The sequence below is a fragment of the Lepidochelys kempii genome, chromosome 26 (genome assembly GCF_965140285.1).
Source record: "Lepidochelys kempii isolate rLepKem1 chromosome 26, rLepKem1.hap1, whole genome shotgun sequence".
Lineage (NCBI taxonomy): Eukaryota > Metazoa > Chordata > Testudines > Cheloniidae > Lepidochelys > Lepidochelys kempii.
This window is the reverse complement of record NC_136405.1, coordinates 17,123,877-17,145,422: the sequence shown is the minus strand read 5'-3', so window position 1 is coordinate 17,145,422 and position 21,546 is coordinate 17,123,877.

The window sequence follows — 21,546 nt, the reverse complement described above, 5'->3', positions numbered from 1 at the left end:
ATTTTTAAACAGCCATGCTTCCCTGTCGCAAACCAACAGACAGGCTACTGCCCGCCCCCTGCAGGCTAGCAGCCAATCAGACACTCAGGCTCTCACACTGCCCCCCCAGCAAACACACGCTCAGATTCTTCCTCAGCAAGCAAACAAACCCAGACTCGGATACTTACCAGTCCCAGGCAAACTCCTGCTGTGAGCTGCTCTGCTGTCCCCGCTGCTCAGCTGGTTCTCCGCCGCTCAGCTGGTTCGCGAAGCTCTGGCTATTTTTAAACAGCCAGGCTTCCCTGTCGCAAACCAACAGACACCCTACTGCCCGCCCCCTGCAGGCTAGCAGCCAATCAGACACTCACTCAGGCTCTCACACTGCCCCCCCAGCAAACACACGCTCGGATACTTCCTCAGCAAGCAAACAAACACAGACTCGGATACTTACCAGTCCCAGGCAAACTCCTGCTGTGTGCTGCTCTGCTGTCCCCGCTGCTCAGCTGGTTCTCCGCCGCTCAGCTGGTACGCGAAGCTCTGGCTATTTTTAAACAGCCAGGCTTCCCTGTCGCAAACCAACAGACACCCTACTGCCCGCCCCCTGCAGGCTAGCAGCCAATCAGACACTCACTCAGGCTCTCACACTGCCCCCCCAGCAAACACACGCTCGGATACTTCCTCAGCAAGCAAACAAACCCAGACTCGGATACTTACCAGTCCCAGGCAAACTCCTGCTGTGAGCTGCTCTGCTGTCCCCGCTGCTCAGCTGGTTCTCCGCCGCTCAGCTGGTTCGCGAAGCTCTGGCTATTTTTAAACAGCCAGGCTTCCCTGTCGCAAACCAACAGACACCCTACTGCCCGCCCCCTGCAGGCTAGCAGCCAATCAGACACTCACTCAGGCTCTCACACTACCCCCCCAGCAAACACACGCTCGGATACTACCTCAGCAAGCAAACAAACACAGACTCGGATACTTACCAGTCCCAGGCAAACTCCTGCTGTGTGCTGCTCTGCTGTCCCCGCTGCTCAGCTGGTTCTCCGCCGCTCAGCTGGTTCGCGAAGCTCTGGCTATTTTTAAACAGCCAGGCTTCCCTGTCGCAAACCAACAGACACCCTACTGCCCGCCTCCTGCAGGCTAGCAGCCAATCAGACACTCACTCACTCTCTCACACTGCCCCCCCAGCAAACACACGCTCGGATACTTCCTCAGCAAGCAAACAAACCCAGACTCGGATACTTACCAGTCCCAGGCAAACTCCTGCTGTGTGCTGCTCTGCTGTCCCCGCTGCTCAGCTGGTTCTCCGCCGCTCAGCTGGTATGCGAATCTCTGGCTATTTTTAAACAGCCAGGCTTCCCTGTCGCAAACAAATAGACAGCCTACTGCCCGCCCCCTGCAGGCTAGCAGCCAATCAGACACTCACTCAGGCTCTCACACTGCCCCCCCAGCAAACACACGCTCGGATTCTTCCTCAGCAAGCAAACAAACACAGACTCGGATACTTACCAGTCCCAGGGAAACTCCTGCTGTGAGCTGCTCTGCTGTCCCCACCGCTCAGCTGGTTCTCCGCCGCTCAGCTGGTTCATGAAGCTCTGGCTATTTTTAAACAGCCAGGCTTCCCTGTTGCAAACCAACAGACACCCTACTGCCCGCCCCCTGCAGGCTAGCAGCCAATCAGACACTCACTCAGGCTCTCACACTGCCCCCCCAGCAAACACACGCTCGGATACTTCCTCAGCAAGCAAACAAACACAGACTCGGATACTTACCAGTCCCAGGCAAACTCCTGCTGTGTGCTGCTCTGCTGTCCCCGCTGCTCAGCTGGTTCTCCGCCGCTCAGCTGGTACGCGAAGCTCTGGCTATTTTTAAACAGCCAGGCTTCCCTGTCACAAACAAATAGACAGCCTACTGCCCGCCCCCTGCAGGCTAGCAGCCAATCAGACACTCACTCAGGCTCTCACACTGCCCCCGCAGCAAACACACGCTCGGATACTTCCTCAGCAAGCAAACAAACACAGACTCGGATACTTACCAGTCCCAGGAAAACTCCTGCTGTGTGCTTCTCTGCTGTCCCCGCTGCTCAGCTGGTTCTCCGCCGCTCAGCTGGTTCGCGAAGCTCTGGCTATTTTTAAACAGCCAGGCTTCCCTGTCACAAACCAACAGACACGCTACTGCCGGCCCCCTGCAGGCTAGCAGCCAATCAGACACTCACTCAGGCTCTCACACTGCCGCCCAGCAAACACACGCTCGGATTCTTCCTCAGCAAGCAAACAAACACAGACTCGGATACTTACCAGTCCCAGGCAAACTCCTGCTGTGAGCTGCTCTGCTGTCCCCGCTGCTCAGCTGGTTCTCCGCCGCTCAGCTGGTTCGCGAAGCTCTGGCTATTTTTAAAAAGCCAGGCTTCCCTGTCCCAAACCAACAAACACCCTACTGCCCGCCCCCTGCAGGCTAGCAGCCAATCAGACACTCACTCAGGCTCTCACACTGCCCCCCCAGCAAACACACGCTCGGATACTTCCTCAGCAAGCAAACAAACACAGACTCGGATACTTACCAGTCCCAGGCAAACTCCCGCTGTGAGCTGCTCTGCTGTCCACGCTGCTCAGCTGGTTCTCCGCCGCTCAGCTGGTTCGCGAAGCTCTGGCTATTTTTAAACAGCCAGGCTTCCCTGTCGCAAACCAACAGACACCCTACTGCCCGCCCCCTGCAGGCTAGCAGCCAATCAGACACTCACTCAGGCTCTCACACTGCCCCCCCAGCAAACACACGCTCGGATTCTTCCTCAGCAAGCAAACAAACACAGATTCGGATACTTACCAGTCCCAGGGAAACTCCTGCTGTGAGCTGCTCTGCTGTCCCCACCGCTCAGCTGGTTCTCCGCCGCTCAGCTGGTTCATGAAGCTCTGGCTATTTTTAAACAGCCAGGCTTCCCTGTTGCAAACCAACAGACACCCTACTGCCCGCCCCCTGCAGGCTAGCAGCCAATCAGACACTCACTCAGGCTCTCACACTGCCCCCCCAGCAAACACACGCTCGGATACTTCCTCAGCAAGCAAACAAACACAGACTCGGATACTTACCAGTCCCAGGCAAACTCCTGCTGTGTGCTGCTCTGCTGTCCCCGCTGCTCAGCTGGTTCTCCGCCGCTCAGCTGGTACGCGAAGCTCTGGCTATTTTTAAACAGCCAGGCTTCCCTGTCACAAACAAATAGACAGCCTACTGCCCGCCCCCTGCAGGCTAGCAGCCAATCAGACACTCACTCAGGCTCTCACACTGCCCCCGCAGCAAACACACGCTCGGATACTTCCTCAGCAAGCAAACAAACACAGACTCGGATACTTACCTGTCCCAGGAAAACTCCTGCTGTGTGCTGCTCTGCTGTCCCCGCTGCTCAGCTGGTTCTCCGCCGCTCAGCTGGTTCGCGAAGCTCTGGCTATTTTTAAACAGCCAGGCTTCCCTGTCACAAACCAACAGACACGCTACTGCCGGCCCCCTGCAGGCTAGCAGCCAATCAGACACTCACTCATGCTCTCACACTGCCGCCCAGCAAACACACGCTCGGATTCTTCCTCAGCAAGCAAACAAACACAGACTCGGATACTTACCAGTCCCAGGCAAACTCCTGCTGTGAGCTGCTCTGCTGTCCCCGCTGCTCAGCTGGTTCTCCGCCGCTCAGCTGGTTCGCGAAGCTCTGGCTATTTTTAAACAGCCAGGCTTCCCTGTCCCAAGCCAACAAACACCCTACTGCCCGCCCCCTGCAGGCTAGCAGCCAATCAGACACTCACTCAGGCTCTCACACTGCCCCCCCAGCAAACACACGCTCGGATACTTCCTCAGCAAGCAAACAAACCCAGACTCCGATACTTACCAGTCCCAGGCAAACTCCTGCTGTGAGCTGCTCTGCTGTCCCCGCTGCTCAGCTGGTTCTCCGCCGCTCAGCTGGTTCGCGAAGCTCTGGCTATTTTTAAACAGCCAGGCTTCCCTGTCGCAAACCAACAGACACCCTACTGCCCGCCCCCTGCAGGCTAGCAGCCAATCAGACACTCACTCAGGCTCTCACACTGCCCCCCCAGCAAACACACGCTCGGATACTTCCTCAGCAAGCAAACAAACACAGACTCGGATACTTACCAGTGCCAGGCAAACTCCTGCTGTGTGCTGCTCTGCTGTCCCCGCTGCTCAGCTGGTTCTCCGCCGCTCAGCTGGTTCGCGAAGCTCTGGCTATTTTTAAACAGCCAGGCTTCCTTGTCGCAAACCAACAGACACCCTACTGACCGCTCCCTGCGGCTAGCAGCCAATCAGACACTCACTCAGGCTCTCACACTGCCCCCCCAGCAAACACACGCTCGGATACTTCCTCAGCAAGCAAACAAACACAGACTCGGATAATTACCAGTCCCAGGCAAACTCCTGCTGTGTGCTGCTCTGCTGTCCCCGCTACTCAGCTGGTTCTCCGCCGCTCAGCTGGTTCGCGAAGCTCTGGCTATTTTTAAACAGCCAGGCTTCCCTGTCGCAAACCAACAGACACCCTACTGCCCGCCCCCTGCAGGCTAGCAGCCAATCAGACACTCACTCAGGCTCTCACACTACCCCCCCAGCAAACACACGCTCGGATACTACCTCAGCAAGCAAACAAACACAGACTCGGATACTTACCAGTCCCAGGCAAACTCCTGCTGTGTGCTGCTCTGCTGTCCCCGCTGCTCAGCTGGTTCTCCGCCGCTCAGCTGGTACGCGAACCTCTGGCTATTTTTAAACAGCCAGGCTTCCCTGTCGCAAACCAACAGACAGCCTACTGCCCGCCCCCTGCAGGCTAGCAGCCAATCAGACACTCACTCAGGCTCTCACACTGCCCCCCCAGCAAACACACGCTCGGATACTTCCTCAGCAAGCAAACAAACCCAGACTCGGATACTTACCAGTCCCAGGCAAACTCCCGCTGTGAGCTGCTCTGCTGTCCCCGCTGCTCAGCTGGTTCTCCGCCGCTCAGCTGGTTCGCGAAGCTCTGGCTATTTTTAAACAGCCAGGCTTCCCTGTCGCAAACCAACAGACACCCTACTGCCCGCCCCCTGCAGGCTAGCAGCCAATCAGACACTCACTCAGGCTCTCACACTGCCCCCCCAGCAAACACACGCTCGGATTCTTCCTCAGCAAGCAAACAAACACAGATTCGGATACTTACCAGTCCCAGGGAAACTCCTGCTGTGAGCTGCTCTGCTGTCCCCACCGCTCAGCTGGTTCTCCGCCGCTCAGCTGGTTCATGAAGCTCTGGCTATTTTTAAACAGCCAGGCTTCCCTGTTGCAAACCAACAGACACCCTACTGCCCGCCCCCTGCAGGCTAGCAGCCAATCAGACACTCACTCAGGCTCTCACACTGCCCCCGCAGCAAACACACGCTCGGATACTTCCTCAGCAAGCAAACAAACACAGACTCGGATACTTACCAGTCCAAGAAAACTCCTGCTGTGTGCTGCTCTGCTGTCCCCACTGCTCAGCTGGTTCTCCGCCGCTCAGCTGGTTCGCGAAGCTCTGGCTATTTTTAAACAGCCAGGCTTCCCTGTCACAAACCAACAGACACGCTACTGCCGGCCCCCTGCAGGCTAGCAGCCAATCAGACACTCACTCAGGCTCTCACACTGCCGCCCAGCAAACACACGCTCGGATTCTTCCTCAGCAAGCAAACAAACCCAGACTCGGATACTTACCAGTCCCAGGCAAACTCCTGCTGTGAGCTGCTCTGCTGTCCCCGCTGCTCAGCTGGTTCTCCGCCGCTCAGCTGTTTCGCGAAGCTCTGGCTATTTTTAAACAGCCAGGCTTCCCTGTCGCAAACCAACAGACACCCTACTGCCCGCCCCCTGCAGGCTAGCAGCCAATCAGACACTCACTCAGGCTCTCACACTACCCCCCCAGCAAACACACGCTCGGATACTTCCTCAGCAAGCAAACAAGCACAGACTCGGATACTTACCAGTCCCAGGCAAACTCCTGCTGTGTGCTGCTCTGCTGTCCCCGCTGCTCAGCTGGTTCTCCGCCGCTCAGCTGGTATGCGAAACTCTGGCTATTTTTAAACAGCCAGGCTTCCCTGTCGCGAACAAATAGACAGCCTACTGCCCGCCCCCTGCAGGCTAGCAGCCAATCAGACACTCACTCAGGCTCTCACACTGCCCCCCCAGCAAACACACGCTCGGATTCTTCCTCAGCAAGCAAACAAACACAGACTCGGATACTTACCAGTCCCAGGAAAACTCCTGCTGTGAGCTGCTCTGCTGTCCCCGCTGCTCAGCTGGTTCTCCACCGCTCAGCTGTTTCGCGAAGCTCTGGCTATTTTTAAACAGCCAGGCTTCCCTGTCGCAAACCAACAGACACCCTACTGCCCGCCCCCTGCAGGCTAGCAGCCAATCAGACACTCACTAAGGCTCTCACACTACCCCCCCAGCAAACACACGCTCGGATACTTCCTCAGCAAGCAAACAAGCACAGACTCGGATACTTACCAGTCCCAGGCAAACTCCTGCTGTGTGCTGCTCTGCTGTCCCCGCTGCTCAGCTGGTTCTCCGCCGCTCAGCTGGTTCGCGAAGCTCTGGCTATTTTTAAACAGCCAGGCTTCCCTGTCGCAAACCAACAGACACCCTACTGCCCGCCCCCTGCAGGCTAGCAGCCAATCAGACACTCACTCAGGCTCTCACACTGCCCCCCCAGCAAACACACGCTCGGATACTTCCTCAGCAAGCAAACAAACACAGACTCGGATACTTACCAGTGCCAGGCAAACTCCTGCTGTGTGCTGCTCTGCTGTCCCCGCTGCTCAGCTGGTTCTCCGCCGCTCAGCTGGTTCGCGAAGCTCTGGCTATTTTTAAACAGCCAGGCTTCCTTGTCGCAAACCAACAGACACCCTACTGACCGCTCCCTGCGGCTAGCAGCCAATCAGACACTCACTCAGGCTCTCACACTGCCCCCCCAGCAAACACACGCTCGGATACTTCCTCAGCAAGCAAACAAACACAGACTCGGATAATTACCAGTCCCAGGCAAACTCCTGCTGTGTGCTGCTCTGCTGTCCCCGCTACTCAGCTGGTTCTCCGCCGCTCAGCTGGTTCGCGAAGCTCTGGCTATTTTTAAACAGCCAGGCTTCCCTGTCGCAAACCAACAGACACCCTACTGCCCGCCCCCTGCAGGCTAGCAGCCAATCAGACACTCACTCAGGCTCTCACACTACCCCCCCAGCAAACACACGCTCGGATACTACCTCAGCAAGCAAACAAACACAGACTCGGATACTTACCAGTCCCAGGCAAACTCCTGCTGTGTGCTGCTCTGCTGTCCCCGCTGCTCAGCTGGTTCTCCGCCGCTCAGCTGGTACGCGAACCTCTGGCTATTTTTAAACAGCCAGGCTTCCCTGTCGCAAACCAACAGACAGCCTACTGCCCGCCCCCTGCAGGCTAGCAGCCAATCAGACACTCACTCAGGCTCTCACACTGCCCCCCCAGCAAACACACGCTCGGATACTTCCTCAGCAAGCAAACAAACCCAGACTCGGATACTTACCAGTCCCAGGCAAACTCCCGCTGTGAGCTGCTCTGCTGTCCCCGCTGCTCAGCTGGTTCTCCGCCGCTCAGCTGGTTCGCGAAGCTCTGGCTATTTTTAAACAGCCAGGCTTCCCTGTCGCAAACCAACAGACACCCTACTGCCCGCCCCCTGCAGGCTAGCAGCCAATCAGACACTCACTCAGGCTCTCACACTGCCCCCCCAGCAAACACACGCTCGGATTCTTCCTCAGCAAGCAAACAAACACAGATTCGGATACTTACCAGTCCCAGGGAAACTCCTGCTGTGAGCTGCTCTGCTGTCCCCACCGCTCAGCTGGTTCTCCGCCGCTCAGCTGGTTCATGAAGCTCTGGCTATTTTTAAACAGCCAGGCTTCCCTGTTGCAAACCAACAGACACCCTACTGCCCGCCCCCTGCAGGCTAGCAGCCAATCAGACACTCACTCAGGCTCTCACACTGCCCCCGCAGCAAACACACGCTCGGATACTTCCTCAGCAAGCAAACAAACACAGACTCGGATACTTACCAGTCCAAGAAAACTCCTGCTGTGTGCTGCTCTGCTGTCCCCACTGCTCAGCTGGTTCTCCGCCGCTCAGCTGGTTCGCGAAGCTCTGGCTATTTTTAAACAGCCAGGCTTCCCTGTCACAAACCAACAGACACGCTACTGCCGGCCCCCTGCAGGCTAGCAGCCAATCAGACACTCACTCAGGCTCTCACACTGCCGCCCAGCAAACACACGCTCGGATTCTTCCTCAGCAAGCAAACAAACCCAGACTCGGATACTTACCAGTCCCAGGCAAACTCCTGCTGTGAGCTGCTCTGCTGTCCCCGCTGCTCAGCTGGTTCTCCGCCGCTCAGCTGTTTCGCGAAGCTCTGGCTATTTTTAAACAGCCAGGCTTCCCTGTCGCAAACCAACAGACACCCTACTGCCCGCCCCCTGCAGGCTAGCAGCCAATCAGACACTCACTCAGGCTCTCACACTACCCCCCCAGCAAACACACGCTCGGATACTTCCTCAGCAAGCAAACAAGCACAGACTCGGATACTTACCAGTCCCAGGCAAACTCCTGCTGTGTGCTGCTCTGCTGTCCCCGCTGCTCAGCTGGTTCTCCGCCGCTCAGCTGGTATGCGAAACTCTGGCTATTTTTAAACAGCCAGGCTTCCCTGTCGCGAACAAATAGACAGCCTACTGCCCGCCCCCTGCAGGCTAGCAGCCAATCAGACACTCACTCAGGCTCTCACACTGCCCCCCCAGCAAACACACGCTCGGATTCTTCCTCAGCAAGCAAACAAACACAGACTCGGATACTTACCAGTCCCAGGAAAACTCCTGCTGTGAGCTGCTCTGCTGTCCCCGCTGCTCAGCTGGTTCTCCGCCGCTCAGCTGGTTCGTGAAGCTCTGCCTATTTTTAAACAGCCAGGCTTCCCTGTCGCAAACCAACAGACACCCTACTGCCCGCCCCCTGCAGGCTAGCAGCCAATCAGACACTCACTCAGGCTCTCACACTGCCCCCGCAGCAAACACACGTTCGGATACTTCCTCAGCAAGCAAACAAACACAGACTCGGATACTTACCAGTCCCAGGAAAACTCCTGCTGTGTGCTGCTCTGCTGTCCCCGCTGCTCAGCTGGTTCTCCGCCGCTCAGCTGGTTCGCGAAGCTCTGGCTATTTTTAAACAGCCAGGCTTCCCTGTCACAAACCAACAGACACGCTACTGCCGGCCCCCTGCAGGCTAGCAGCCAATCAGACACTAACTCAGGCTCTCACACTGCCGCCCAGCAAACACACGCTCGGATTCTTCCTCAGCAAGCAAACAAACAAAGACTCGGATACTTACCAGTCCCAGGCAAACTCCTGCTGTGAGCTGCTCTGCTGTCCCCGCTGCTCAGCTGGTTCTCCGCCGCTCAGCTGGTTCGCGAAGCTCTGGCTATTTTTAAACAGCCAGGCTTCCCTGTCCCAAACCAACAAACACCCTACTGCCCGCCCCCTGCAGGCTAGCAGCCAATCAGACACTCACTCAGGCTCTCACACTGCCCCCCCAGCAAACACACGCTCGGATACTTCCTCAGCAAGCAAACAAACCCAGACTCGGATACTTACCAGTCCCAGGCAAACTCCTGCTGTGAGCTGCTCTGCTGTCCCCGCTGCTCAGCTGGTTCTCCGCCGCTCAGCTGTTTCGCGAAGCTCTGGCTATTTTTAAACAGCCAGGCTTCCCTGTCGCAAACCAACAGACACCCTACTGCCCGCCCCCTGCAGGCTAGCAGCCAATCAGACACTCACTCAGGCTCTCACACTACCCCCCCAGCAAACACACGCTCGGATACTTCCTCAGCAAGCAAACAAGCACAGACTCGGATACTTACCAGTCCCAGGCAAACTCCTGCTGTGTGCTGCTCTGCTGTCCCCGCTGCTCAGCTGGTTCTCCGCCGCTCAGCTGGTTCGTGAAGCTCTGCCTATTTTTAAACAGCCAGGCTTCCCTGTCGCAAACCAACAGACACCCTACTGCCCGCCCCCTGCAGGCTAGCAGCCAATCAGACACTCACTCAGGCTCTCACACTGCCCCCCCAGCAAACACACGCTCGGATTCTTCCTCAGCAAGCAAACAAACACAGACTCGGATACTTACCAGTCCCAGGGAAACTCCTGCTGTGAGCTGCTCTGCTGTCCCCACCGCTCAGCTGGTTCTCCGCCGCTCAGCTGGTTCATGAAGCTCTGGCTATTTTTAAACAGCCAGGCTTCCCTGTCGCAAACCAGACACCCTACTGCCCGCCCCCTGCAGGCTAGCAGCCAATCAGACACTCACTCAGGCTCTCACACTGCCCCCCCAGCAAACACACGCTCGGCTTCTTCCTCAGCAAGCAAACAAACACAGACTCGGATACTTACCAGTCCCAGGCAAACTCCTGCTGTGTGCTGCTCTGCTGTCCCCACTGCTCAGCTGGTTCTCCGCCGCTCAGGTGGTACGCGAAGCTCTGGCTATTTTTAAACAGCCAGGCTTCCCTGTCGCAAACCAACAGACACCCTACTGCCCGCCCCCTGCAGGCTAGCAGCCAATCAGACACTCACTCAGGCTCTCACACTGCCCCCCCAGGAAACACACGCTCGGATACTTCCTCAGCAAGCAAACAAACACAGACTCGGATACTTACCAGACCCAGGCAAACTCCTGCTGTGAGCTGCTCTGCTGTCGCCGCTGCTCAGCTGGTTCTCCGCCGCTCAGCTGGTTCGCGAAGCTCTGGCTATTTTTAAACAGCCAGGCTTCCCTATCGCAAACCAACAGACACCCTACTTCCCGCCCCCTGCAGGCTAGCAGCCAATCAGACACTCACTCAGGCTCTCACACTGCCCCCCCAGCAAACACACGCTCGGATACTTCCTCAGCAAGCAAACAAACCCAGACTCCGATACTTACCAGTCCCAGGCAAACTCCTGCTGTGAGCTGCTCTGCTGTCCCCGCTGCTCAGCTGGTTCTCCGCCGCTCAGCTGTTTCGCGAAGCTCTGGCTATTTTTAAACAGCCAGGCTTCCCTGTCGCAAACCGACAGACACCCTACTGCCCGCCCCCTGCAGGCTAGCAGCCAATCAGACACTCACTCAGGCTCTCACACTACCCCCCCAGCAAACACACGCTCGGATACTTCCTCAGCAAGCAAACAAGCACAGACTCGGATACTTACCAGTCCCAGGCAAACTCCTGCTGTGTGCTGCTCTGCTGTCCCCGCTGCTCAGCTGGTTCTCCGCCGCTCAGCTGGTATGCGAAGCTCTGGCTATTTTTAAACAGCCAGGCTTCCCTGTCGCAAACAAATAGACAGCCTACTGCCCGCCCCCTGCAGGCTAGCAGCCAATCAGACACTCACTCAGGCTCTCACACTGCCCCCCCAGCAAACACACGCTCGGATTCTTCCTCAGCAAGCAAACAAACACAGACTCGGATACTTACCAGTCCCAGGAAAACTCCTGCTGTGAGCTGCTCTGCTGTCCCCGCTGCTCAGCTGGTTCTCCGCCGCTCAGCTGGTTCGTGAAGCTCTGCCTATTTTTAAACAGCCAGGCTTCCCTGTCGCAAACCAACAGACACCCTACTGCCCGCCCCGTGCAGGCTAGCAGCCAATCAGACACTCACTCAGGCTCTCACACTGCCCCCCCAGCAAACACACGCTCGGATTCTTCCTCAGCAAGCAAACAAACACAGACTCGGATACTTACCAGTCCCAGGGAAACTCCTGCTGTGTGCTGCTCTGCTGTCCCCGCTGCTCAGCTGGTTCTCCGCCGCTCAGCTGGTACGCGAAGCTCTGGCTATTTTTAAACAGCCAGGCTTCCCTGTCGCAAACCAACAGACACCCTACTGCCCGCCCCCTGCAGGCTAGCAGCCAATCAGACACTCACTCAGGCTCTCACACTGCCCCCCCAGCAAACACACGCTCGGATACTTCCTCAGCAAGCAAACAAACACAGACTCGGATACTTACCAGTCCCAGGCAAACTCCTGCTGTGTGCTGCTCTGCTGTCCCCGCTGCTCAGCTGGTTCTCCGCTGCTCAGCTGGTACGCGAAGCTCTGGCTATTTCTAAACAGCCAGGCTTCCCTGTCGCAAACAAATAGACAGCCTACTGCCCGCCCCCTGCAGGCTAGCAGCCAATCAGACACTCACTCAGGCTCTCACACTGCCCCCCCAGCAAACACACGCTCGGATACTTCCTCAGCAAGCAAACAAACACAGACAAGGATACTTACCAGTCCCAGGAAAACTCCTGCTGTGTGCTGCGCTGCTGTCCCCGCTGCTCAGCTGGTTCTCCGCCGCTCAGCTTGTTCGCGAAGCTCTGGCTATTTTTAAACAGCCATGCTTCCCTGTCGCAAACCAACAGACAGGCTACTGCCCGCCCCCTGCAGGCTAGCAGCCAATCAGACACTCAGGCTCTCACACTGCCCCCCCAGCAAACACACGCTCAGATTCTTCCTCAGCAAGCAAACAAACCCAGACTCGGATACTTACCAGTCCCAGGCAAACTCCTGCTGTGAGCTGCTCTGCTGTCCCCGCTGCTCAGCTGGTTCTCCGCCGCTCAGCTGGTTCGCGAAGCTCTGGCTATTTTTAAACAGCCAGGCTTCCCTGTCGCAAACCAACAGACACCCTACTGCCCGCCCCCTGCAGGCTAGCAGCCAATCAGACACTCACTCAGGCTCTCACACTGCCCCCCCAGCAAACACACGCTCGGATACTTCCTCAGCAAGCAAACAAACACAGACTCGGATACTTACCAGTCCCAGGCAAACTCCTGCTGTGTGCTGCTCTGCTGTCCCCGCTGCTCAGCTGGTTCTACGCCGCTCAGCTGGTACGCGAAGCTCTGGCTATTTTTAAACAGCCAGGCTTCCCTGTCGCAAACCAACAGACACCCTACTGCCCGCCCCCTGCAGGCTAGCAGCCAATCAGACACTCACTCAGGCTCTCACACTGCCCCCCCAGGAAACACACGCTCGGATACTTCCTCAGCAAGCAAACAAACACAGACTCGGATACTTACCAGACCCAGGCAAACTCCAGCTGTGAGCTGCTCTGCTGTCGCCGCTGCTCAGCTGGTTCTCCGCCGCTCAGCTGGTTCGCGAAGCTCTGGCTATTTTTAAACAGCCAGGCTTCCCTATCGCAAACCAACAGACACCCTACTGCCCGCCCCCTGCAGGCTAGCAGCCAATCAGACACTCACTCAGGCTCTCACACTGCCCCCCCAGCAAACACACGCTCGGATACTTCCTCAGCAAGCAAACAAACCCAGACTCGGATACTTACCAGTCCCAGGCAAACTCCTGCTGTGAGCTGCTCTGCTGTCCCCGCTGCTCAGCTGGTTCTCCGCCGCTCAGCTGGTTCGCGAAGCTCTGGCTATTTTTAAACAGCCAGGCTTCCCTGTCGCAAACCAACAGACACCCTACTGCCCGCCCCCTGCAGGCTAGCAGCCAATCAGACACTCACTCAGGCTCTCACACTACCCCCCCAGCAAACACACGCTCGGATACTACCTCAGCAAGCAAACAAACACAGACTCGGATACTTACCAGTCCCAGGCAAACTCCTGCTGTGTGCTGCTCTGCTGTCCCCGCTGCTCAGCTGGTTCTCCGCCGCTCAGCTGGTTCGCGAAGCTCTGGCTATTTTTAAACAGCCAGGCTTCCCTGTCGCAAACCAACAGACACCCTACTGCCCGCCTCCTGCAGGCTAGCAGCCAATCAGACACTCACTCACTCTCTCACACTGCCCCCCCAGCAAACACACGCTCGGATACTTCCTCAGCAAGCAAACAAACCCAGACTCGGATACTTACCAGTCCCAGGCAAACTCCTGCTGTGTGCTGCTCTGCTGTCCCCGCTGCTCAGCTGGTTCTCCGCCGCTCAGCTGGTATGCGAATCTCTGGCTATTTTTAAACAGCCAGGCTTCCCTGTCGCAAACAAATAGACAGCCTACTGCCCGCCCCCTGCAGGCTAGCAGCCAATCAGACACTCACTCAGGCTCTCACACTGCCCCCCCAGCAAACACACGCTCGGATTCTTCCTCAGCAAGCAAACAAACACAGACTCGGATACTTACCAGTCCCAGGGAAACTCCTGCTGTGAGCTGCTCTGCTGTCCCCACCGCTCAGCTGGTTCTCCGCCGCTCAGCTGGTTCATGAAGCTCTGGCTATTTTTAAACAGCCAGGCTTCCCTGTTGCAAACCAACAGACACCCTACTGCCCGCCCCCTGCAGGCTAGCAGCCAATCAGACACTCACTCAGGCTCTCACACTGCCCCCCCAGCAAACACACGCTCGGATACTTCCTCAGCAAGCAAACAAACACAGACTCGGATACTTACCAGTCCCAGGCAAACTCCTGCTGTGTGCTGCTCTGCTGTCCCCGCTGCTCAGCTGGTTCTCCGCCGCTCAGCTGGTACGCGAAGCTCTGGCTATTTTTAAACAGCCAGGCTTCCCTGTCACAAACAAATAGACAGCCTACTGCCCGCCCCCTGCAGGCTAGCAGCCAATCAGACACTCACTCAGGCTCTCACACTGCCCCCGCAGCAAACACACGCTCGGATACTTCCTCAGCAAGCAAACAAACACAGACTCGGATACTTACCAGTCCCAGGAAAACTCCTGCTGTGTGCTTCTCTGCTGTCCCCGCTGCTCAGCTGGTTCTCCGCCGCTCAGCTGGTTCGCGAAGCTCTGGCTATTTTTAAACAGCCAGGCTTCCCTGTCACAAACCAACAGACACGCTACTGCCGGCCCCCTGCAGGCTAGCAGCCAATCAGACACTCACTCAGGCTCTCACACTGCCCCCCCAGCAAACACACGCTCGGATACTTCCTCAGCAAGCAAACAAACACAGACTCGGATACTTACCAGTGCCAGGCAAACTCCTGCTGTGTGCTGCTCTGCTGTCCCCGCTGCTCAGCTGGTTCTCCGCCGCTCAGCTGGTTCGCGAAGCTCTGGCTATTTTTAAACAGCCAGGCTTCCTTGTCGCAAACCAACAGACACCCTACTGACCGCTCCCTGCGGCTAGCAGCCAATCAGACACTCACTCAGGCTCTCACACTGCCCCCCCAGCAAACACACGCTCGGATACTTCCTCAGCAAGCAAACAAACACAGACTCGGATACTTACCAGTCCCAGGCAAACTCCTGCTGTGTGCTGCTCTGCTGTCCCCGCTGCTCAGCTGGTTCTCCGCCGCTCAGCTGGTTCGCGAAGCTCTGGCTATTTTTAAACAGCCAGGCTTCCCTGTCGCAAACCAACAGACACCCTACTGCCCGCCCCCTGCAGGCTAGCAGCCAATCAGACACTCACTCAGGCTCTCACACTGCCCCCCCAGCAAACACACGCTCGGATACTTCCTCAGCAAGCAAACAAACACAGACTCGGATACTTACCAGTGCCAGGCAAACTCCTGCTGTGTGCTGCTCTGCTGTCCCCGCTGCTCAGCTGGTTCTCCGCCGCTCAGCTGGTTCGCGAAGCTCTGGCTATTTTTAAACAGCCAGGCTTCCTTGTCGCAAACCAACAGACACCCTACTGACCGCTCCCTGCGGCTAGCAGCCAATCAGACACTCACTCAGGCTCTCACACTGCCCCCCCAGCAAACACACGCTCGGATACTTCCTCAGCAAGCAAACAAACACAGACTCGGATAATTACCAGTCCCAGGCAAACTCCTGCTGTGTGCTGCTCTGCTGTCCCCGCTACTCAGCTGGTTCTCCGCCGCTCAGCTGGTTCGCGAAGCTCTGGCTATTTTTAAACAGCCAGGCTTCCCTGTCGCAAACCAACAGACACCCTACTGCCCGCCCCCTGCAGGCTAGCAGCCAATCAGACACTCACTCAGGCTCTCACACTACCCCCCCAGCAAACACACGCTCGGATACTACCTCAGCAAGCAAACAAACACAGACTCGGATACTTACCAGTCCCAGGCAAACTCCTGCTGTGTGCTGCTCTGCTGTCCCCGCTGCTCAGCTGGTTCTCCGCCGCTCAGCTGGTACGCGAACCTCTGGCTATTTTTAAACAGCCAGGCTTCCCTGTCGCAAACCAACAGACAGCCTACTGCCCGCCCCCTGCAGGCTAGCAGCCAATCAGACACTCACTCAGGCTCTCACACTGCCCCCCCAGCAAACACACGCTCGGATACTTCCTCAGCAAGCAAACAAACCCAGACTCGGATACTTACCAGTCCCAGGCAAACTCCCGCTGTGAGCTGCTCTGCTGTCCCCGCTGCTCAGCTGGTTCTCCGCCGCTCAGCTGGTTCGCGAAGCTCTGGCTATTTTTAAACAGCCAGGCTTCCCTGTCGCAAACCAACAGACACCCTACTGCCCGCCCCCTGCAGGCTAGCAGCCAATCAGACACTCACTCAGGCTCTCACACTGCCCCCCCAGCAAACACACGCTCGGATTCTTCCTCAGCAAGCAAACAAACACAGATTCGGATACTTACCAGTCCCAGGGAAACTCCTGCTGTGAGCTGCTCTGCTGTCCCCACCGCTCAGCTGGTTCTCCGCCGCTCAGCTGGTTCATGAAGCTCTGGCTATTTTTAAACAGCCAGGCTTCCCTGTTGCAAACCAACAGACACCCTACTGCCCGCCCCCTGCAGGCTAGCAGCCAATCAGACACTCACTCAGGCTCTCACACTGCCCCCGCAGCAAACACACGCTCGGATACTTCCTCAGCAAGCAAACAAACACAGACTCGGATACTTACCAGTCCCAGGGAAACTCCTGCTGTGAGCTGCTCTGCTGTCCCCACTGCTCAGCTGGTTCTCCGCCGCTCAGCTGGTTCGCGAAGCTCTGGCTATTTTTAAACAGCCAGGCTTCCCTGTCACAAACCAACAGACACGCTACTGCCGGCCCCCTGCAGGCTAGCAGCCAATCAGACACTCACTCAGGCTCTCACACTGCCGCCCAGCAAACACACGCTCGGATTCTTCCTCAGCAAGCAAACAAACCCAGACTCGGATACTTACCAGTCCCAGGCAAACTCCTGCTGTGAGCTGCTCTGCTGTCCCCGCTGCTCAGCTGGTTCTCCGCCGCTCAGCTGTTTCGCGAAGCTCTGGCTATTTTTAAACAGCCAGGCTTCCCTGTCGCAAACCAACAGACACCCTACTGCCCGCCCCCTGCAGGCTAGCAGCCAATCAGACACTCACTCAGGCTCTCACACTACCCCCCCAGCAAACACACGCTTGGATACTTCCTCAGCAAGCAAACAAGCACAGACTCGGATACTTACCAGTCCCAGGCAAACTCCTGCTGTGTGCTGCTCTGCTGTCCCCGCTGCTCAGCTGGTTCTCCGCCGCTCAGCTGGTATGCGAAACTCTGGCTATTTTTAAACAGCCAGGCTTCCCTGTCGCGAACAAATAGACAGCCTACTGCCCGCCCCCTGCAGGCTAGCAGCCAATCAGACACTCACTCAGGCTCTCACACTGCCCCCCCAGCAAACACACGCTCGGATTCTTCCTCAGCAAGCAAACAAACACAGACTCGGATACTTACCAGTCCCAGGAAAACTCCTGCTGTGAGCTGCTCTGCTGTCCCCGCTGCTCAGCTGGTTCTCCGCCGCTCAGCTGGTTCGTGAAGCTCTGCCTATTTTTAAACAGCCAGGCTTCCCTGTCGCAAACCAACAGACACCCTACTGCCCGCCCCCTGCAGGCTAGCAGCCAATCAGACACTCACTCAGGCTCTCACACTGCCCCCGCAGCAAACACACGCTCGGATACTTCCTCAGCAAGCAAACAAACACAGACTCGGATACTTACCAGTCCCAGGAAAACTCCTGCTGTGTGCTGCTCTGCTGTCCCCGCTGCTCAGCTGGTTCTCCGCCGCTCAGCTGGTTCGCGAAGCTCTGGCTATTTTTAAACAGCCAGGCTTCCCTGTCACAAACCAACAGACACGCTACTGCCGGCCCCCTGCAGGCTAGCAGCCAATCAGACACTCACTCAGGCTCTCACACTGCCGCCCAGCAAACACACGCTCGGATTCTTCCTCAGCAAGCAAACAAACAAAGACTCGGATACTTACCAGTCCCAGGCAAACTCCTGCTGTGAGCTGCTCTGCTGTCCCCGCTGCTCAGCTGGTTCTCCGCCGCTCAGCTGGTTCGCGAAGCTCTGGCTATTTTTAAACAGCCAGGCTTCCCTGTCCCAAACCAACAAACACCCTACTGCCCGCCCCCTGCAGGCTAGCAGCCAATCAGACACTCACTCAGGCTCTCACACTGCCCCCCCAGCAAACACACGCTCGGATTCTTCCTCAGCAAGCAAACAAACACAGACTCGGATACTTACCAGTCCCAGGGAAACTCCTGCTGTGAGCTGCTCTGCTGTCCCCACCGCTCAGCTGGTTCTCCGCCGCTCAGCTGGTTCATGAAGCTCTGGCTATTTTTAAACAGCCAGGCTTCCCTGTCGCAAACCAGACACCCTACTGCCCGCCCCCTGCAGGCTAGCAGCCAATCAGACACTCACTCAGGCTCTCACACTGCCCCCCCAGCAAACACACGCTCGGCTTCTTCCTCAGCAAGCAAACAAACACAGACTCGGATACTTACCAGTCCCAGGCAAACTCCTGCTGTGTGCTGCTCTGCTGTCCCCACTGCTCAGCTGGTTCTCCGCCGCTCAGGTGGTACGCGAAGCTCTGGCTATTTTTAAACAGCCAGGCTTCCCTGTCGCAAACCAACAGACACCCTACTGCCCGCCCCCTGCAGGCTAGCAGCCAATCAGACACTCACTCAGGCTCTCACACTGCCCCCCCAGGAAACACACGCTCGGATACTTCCTCAGCAAGCAAACAAACACAGACTCGGATACTTACCAGACCCAGGCAAACTCCTGCTGTGAGCTGCTCTGCTGTCGCCGCTGCTCAGCTGGTTCTCCGCCGCTCAGCTGGTTCGCGAAGCTCTGGCTATTTTTAAACAGCCAGGCTTCCCTATCGCAAACCAACAGACACCCTACTTCCCGCCCCCTGCAGGCTAGCAGCCAATCAGACACTCACTCAGGCTCTCACACTGCCCCCCCAGCAAACACACGCTCGGATACTTCCTCAGCAAGCAAACAAACCCAGACTCCGATACTTACCAGTCCCAGGCAAACTCCTGCTGTGAGCTGCTCTGCTGTCCCCGCTGCTCAGCTGGTTCTCCGCCGCTCAGCTGTTTCGCGAAGCTCTGGCTATTTTTAAACAGCCAGGCTTCCCTGTCGCAAACCGACAGACACCCTACTGCCCGCCCCCTGCAGGCTAGCAGCCAATCAGACACTCACTCAGGCTCTCACACTACCCCCCCAGCAAACACACGCTCGGATACTTCCTCAGCAAGCAAACAAGCACAGACTCGGATACTTACCAGTCCCAGGCAAACTCCTGCTGTGTGCTGCTCTGCTGTCCCCGCTGCTCAGCTGGTTCTCCGCCGCTCAGCTGGTATGCGAAGCTCTGGCTATGTTTAAACAGCCAGGCTTCCCTGTCGCAAACAAATAGACAGCCTACTGCCCGCCCCCTGCAGGCTAGCAGCCAATCAGACACTCACTCAGGCTCTCACACTGCCCCCCCAGCAAACACACGCTCGGATTCTTCCTCAGCAAGCAAACAAACACAGACTCGGATACTTACCAGTCCCAGGAAAACTCCTGCTGTGAGCTGCTCTGCTGTCCCCGCTGCTCAGCTGGTTCTCCGCCGCTCAGCTGGTTCGTGAAGCTCTGCCTATTTTTAAACAGCCAGGCTTCCCTGTCGCAAACCAACAGACACCCTACTGCCCGCCCCGTGCAGGCTAGCAGCCAATCAGACACTCACTCAGGCTCTCACACTGCCCCCCCAGCAAACACACGCTCGGATTCTTCCTCAGCAAGCAAACAAACACAGACTCGGATACTTACCAGTCCCAGGGAAACTCCTGCTGTGAGCTGCTCTGCTGTCCCCACCGCTCAGCTGGTTCTCCGCCGCTCAGCTGGTTCATGAAGCTCTGGCTATTTTTAAACAGCCAGGCTTCCCTGTCGCAAACCAGACACCCTACTGCCCGCCCCCTGCAGGCTAGCAGCCAATCAGACACTCACTCAGGCTCTCACACTGCCCCCCCAGCAAACACACGCTCGGATACTTCCTCAGCAAGCAAACAAACACAGACTCGGATACTTACCAGACCCAGGCAAACTCCTGCTGTGAGCTGCTCTGCTGTCGCCGCTGCTCAGCTGGTTCTCCGCCGCTCAGCTGGTTCGCGAAGCTCTGGCTATTTTTAAACAGCCAGGCTTCCCTGTCACAAACCAACAGACACGCTACTGCCGGCCCCCTGCAGGCTAGCAGCCAATCAGACACTCACTCAGGCTCTCACACTGCCGACCAGCAAACACACGCTCGGATTCTTCCTCAGCAAGCAAACAAACCCAGACTCGGATACTTACCAGTCCCAGGCAAACTCCTGCTGTGAGCTGCTCTGCTGTCGCCGCTGCTCAGCTGGTTCTCCGCCGCTCAGCTGGTTCGCGAAGCTCTGGCTATTTTTAAACAGCCAGGCTTCCCTGTCCCAAACCAACAAACACCCTACTGCCCGCCCCCTGCAGGCTAGCAGCCAATCAGACACTCACTCAGGCTCTCACACTGCCCCCCCAGCAAACACACGCTCGGATACTTCCTCAGCCAGCAAGCAAACAAACCCAGACTCGGATACTTACCAGTGCCAGGCATACTCCTGCTGTGTGCTGCTCTGCTGTCCGCGCTGCTCAGCTGGTTCTCCGCCGGTCAGCTGGTACGCGAAGCTCTGGCTATTTTTAAACAGCCAGGCTTCCCTGTCGCAAACCAACAGACACCCTACTGCCCGCCCCCTGCAGGCTAGCAGCCAATCAGACACTCACTCAGGCTCTCACACTGCCCCCCCAGCAAACACACGCTCGGATACTTCCTCAGCAAGCAAACAAACACAGACTCGGATACTTACCAGTCCCAGGCAAACTCCTGCTGTGTGCTGCTCTGCTGTCCCCGCTGCTCAGCTGGTTCTCCGCTGCTCAGCTGGTACGCGAAGCTCTGGCTATTTCTAAACAGCCAGGCTTCCCTGTCGCAAACAAATAGACAGCCTACTGCCCGCCCCCTGCAGGCTAGCAGCCAATCAGACACTCACTCAGGCTCTCACACTGCCCCCCCAGCAAACACACGCTCGGATACTTCCTCAGCAAGCAAACACACACAGACTCGGATACTTACCAGTCCCAGGAAAACTCCTGCTGTGTGCTGCGCTGCTGTCCCCGCTGCTCAGCTGGTTCTCCGCCGCTCAGCTTGTTCGCGAAGCTCTGGCTATTTTTAAACAGCCATGCTTCCCTGTCGCAAACCAACAGACAGGCTACTGCCCGCCCCCTGCAGGCTAGCAGCCAATCAGACACTCAGGCTCTCACACTGCCCCCCCAGCAAACACACGCTCAGATTCTTCCTCAGCAAGCAAACAAACCCAGACTCGGATACTTACCAGTCCCAGGCAAACTCCTGCTGTGAGCTGCTCTGCTGTCCCCGCTGCTCAGCTGGTTCTCCGCCGCTCAGCTGGTTCGCGAAGCTCTGGCTATTTTTAAACA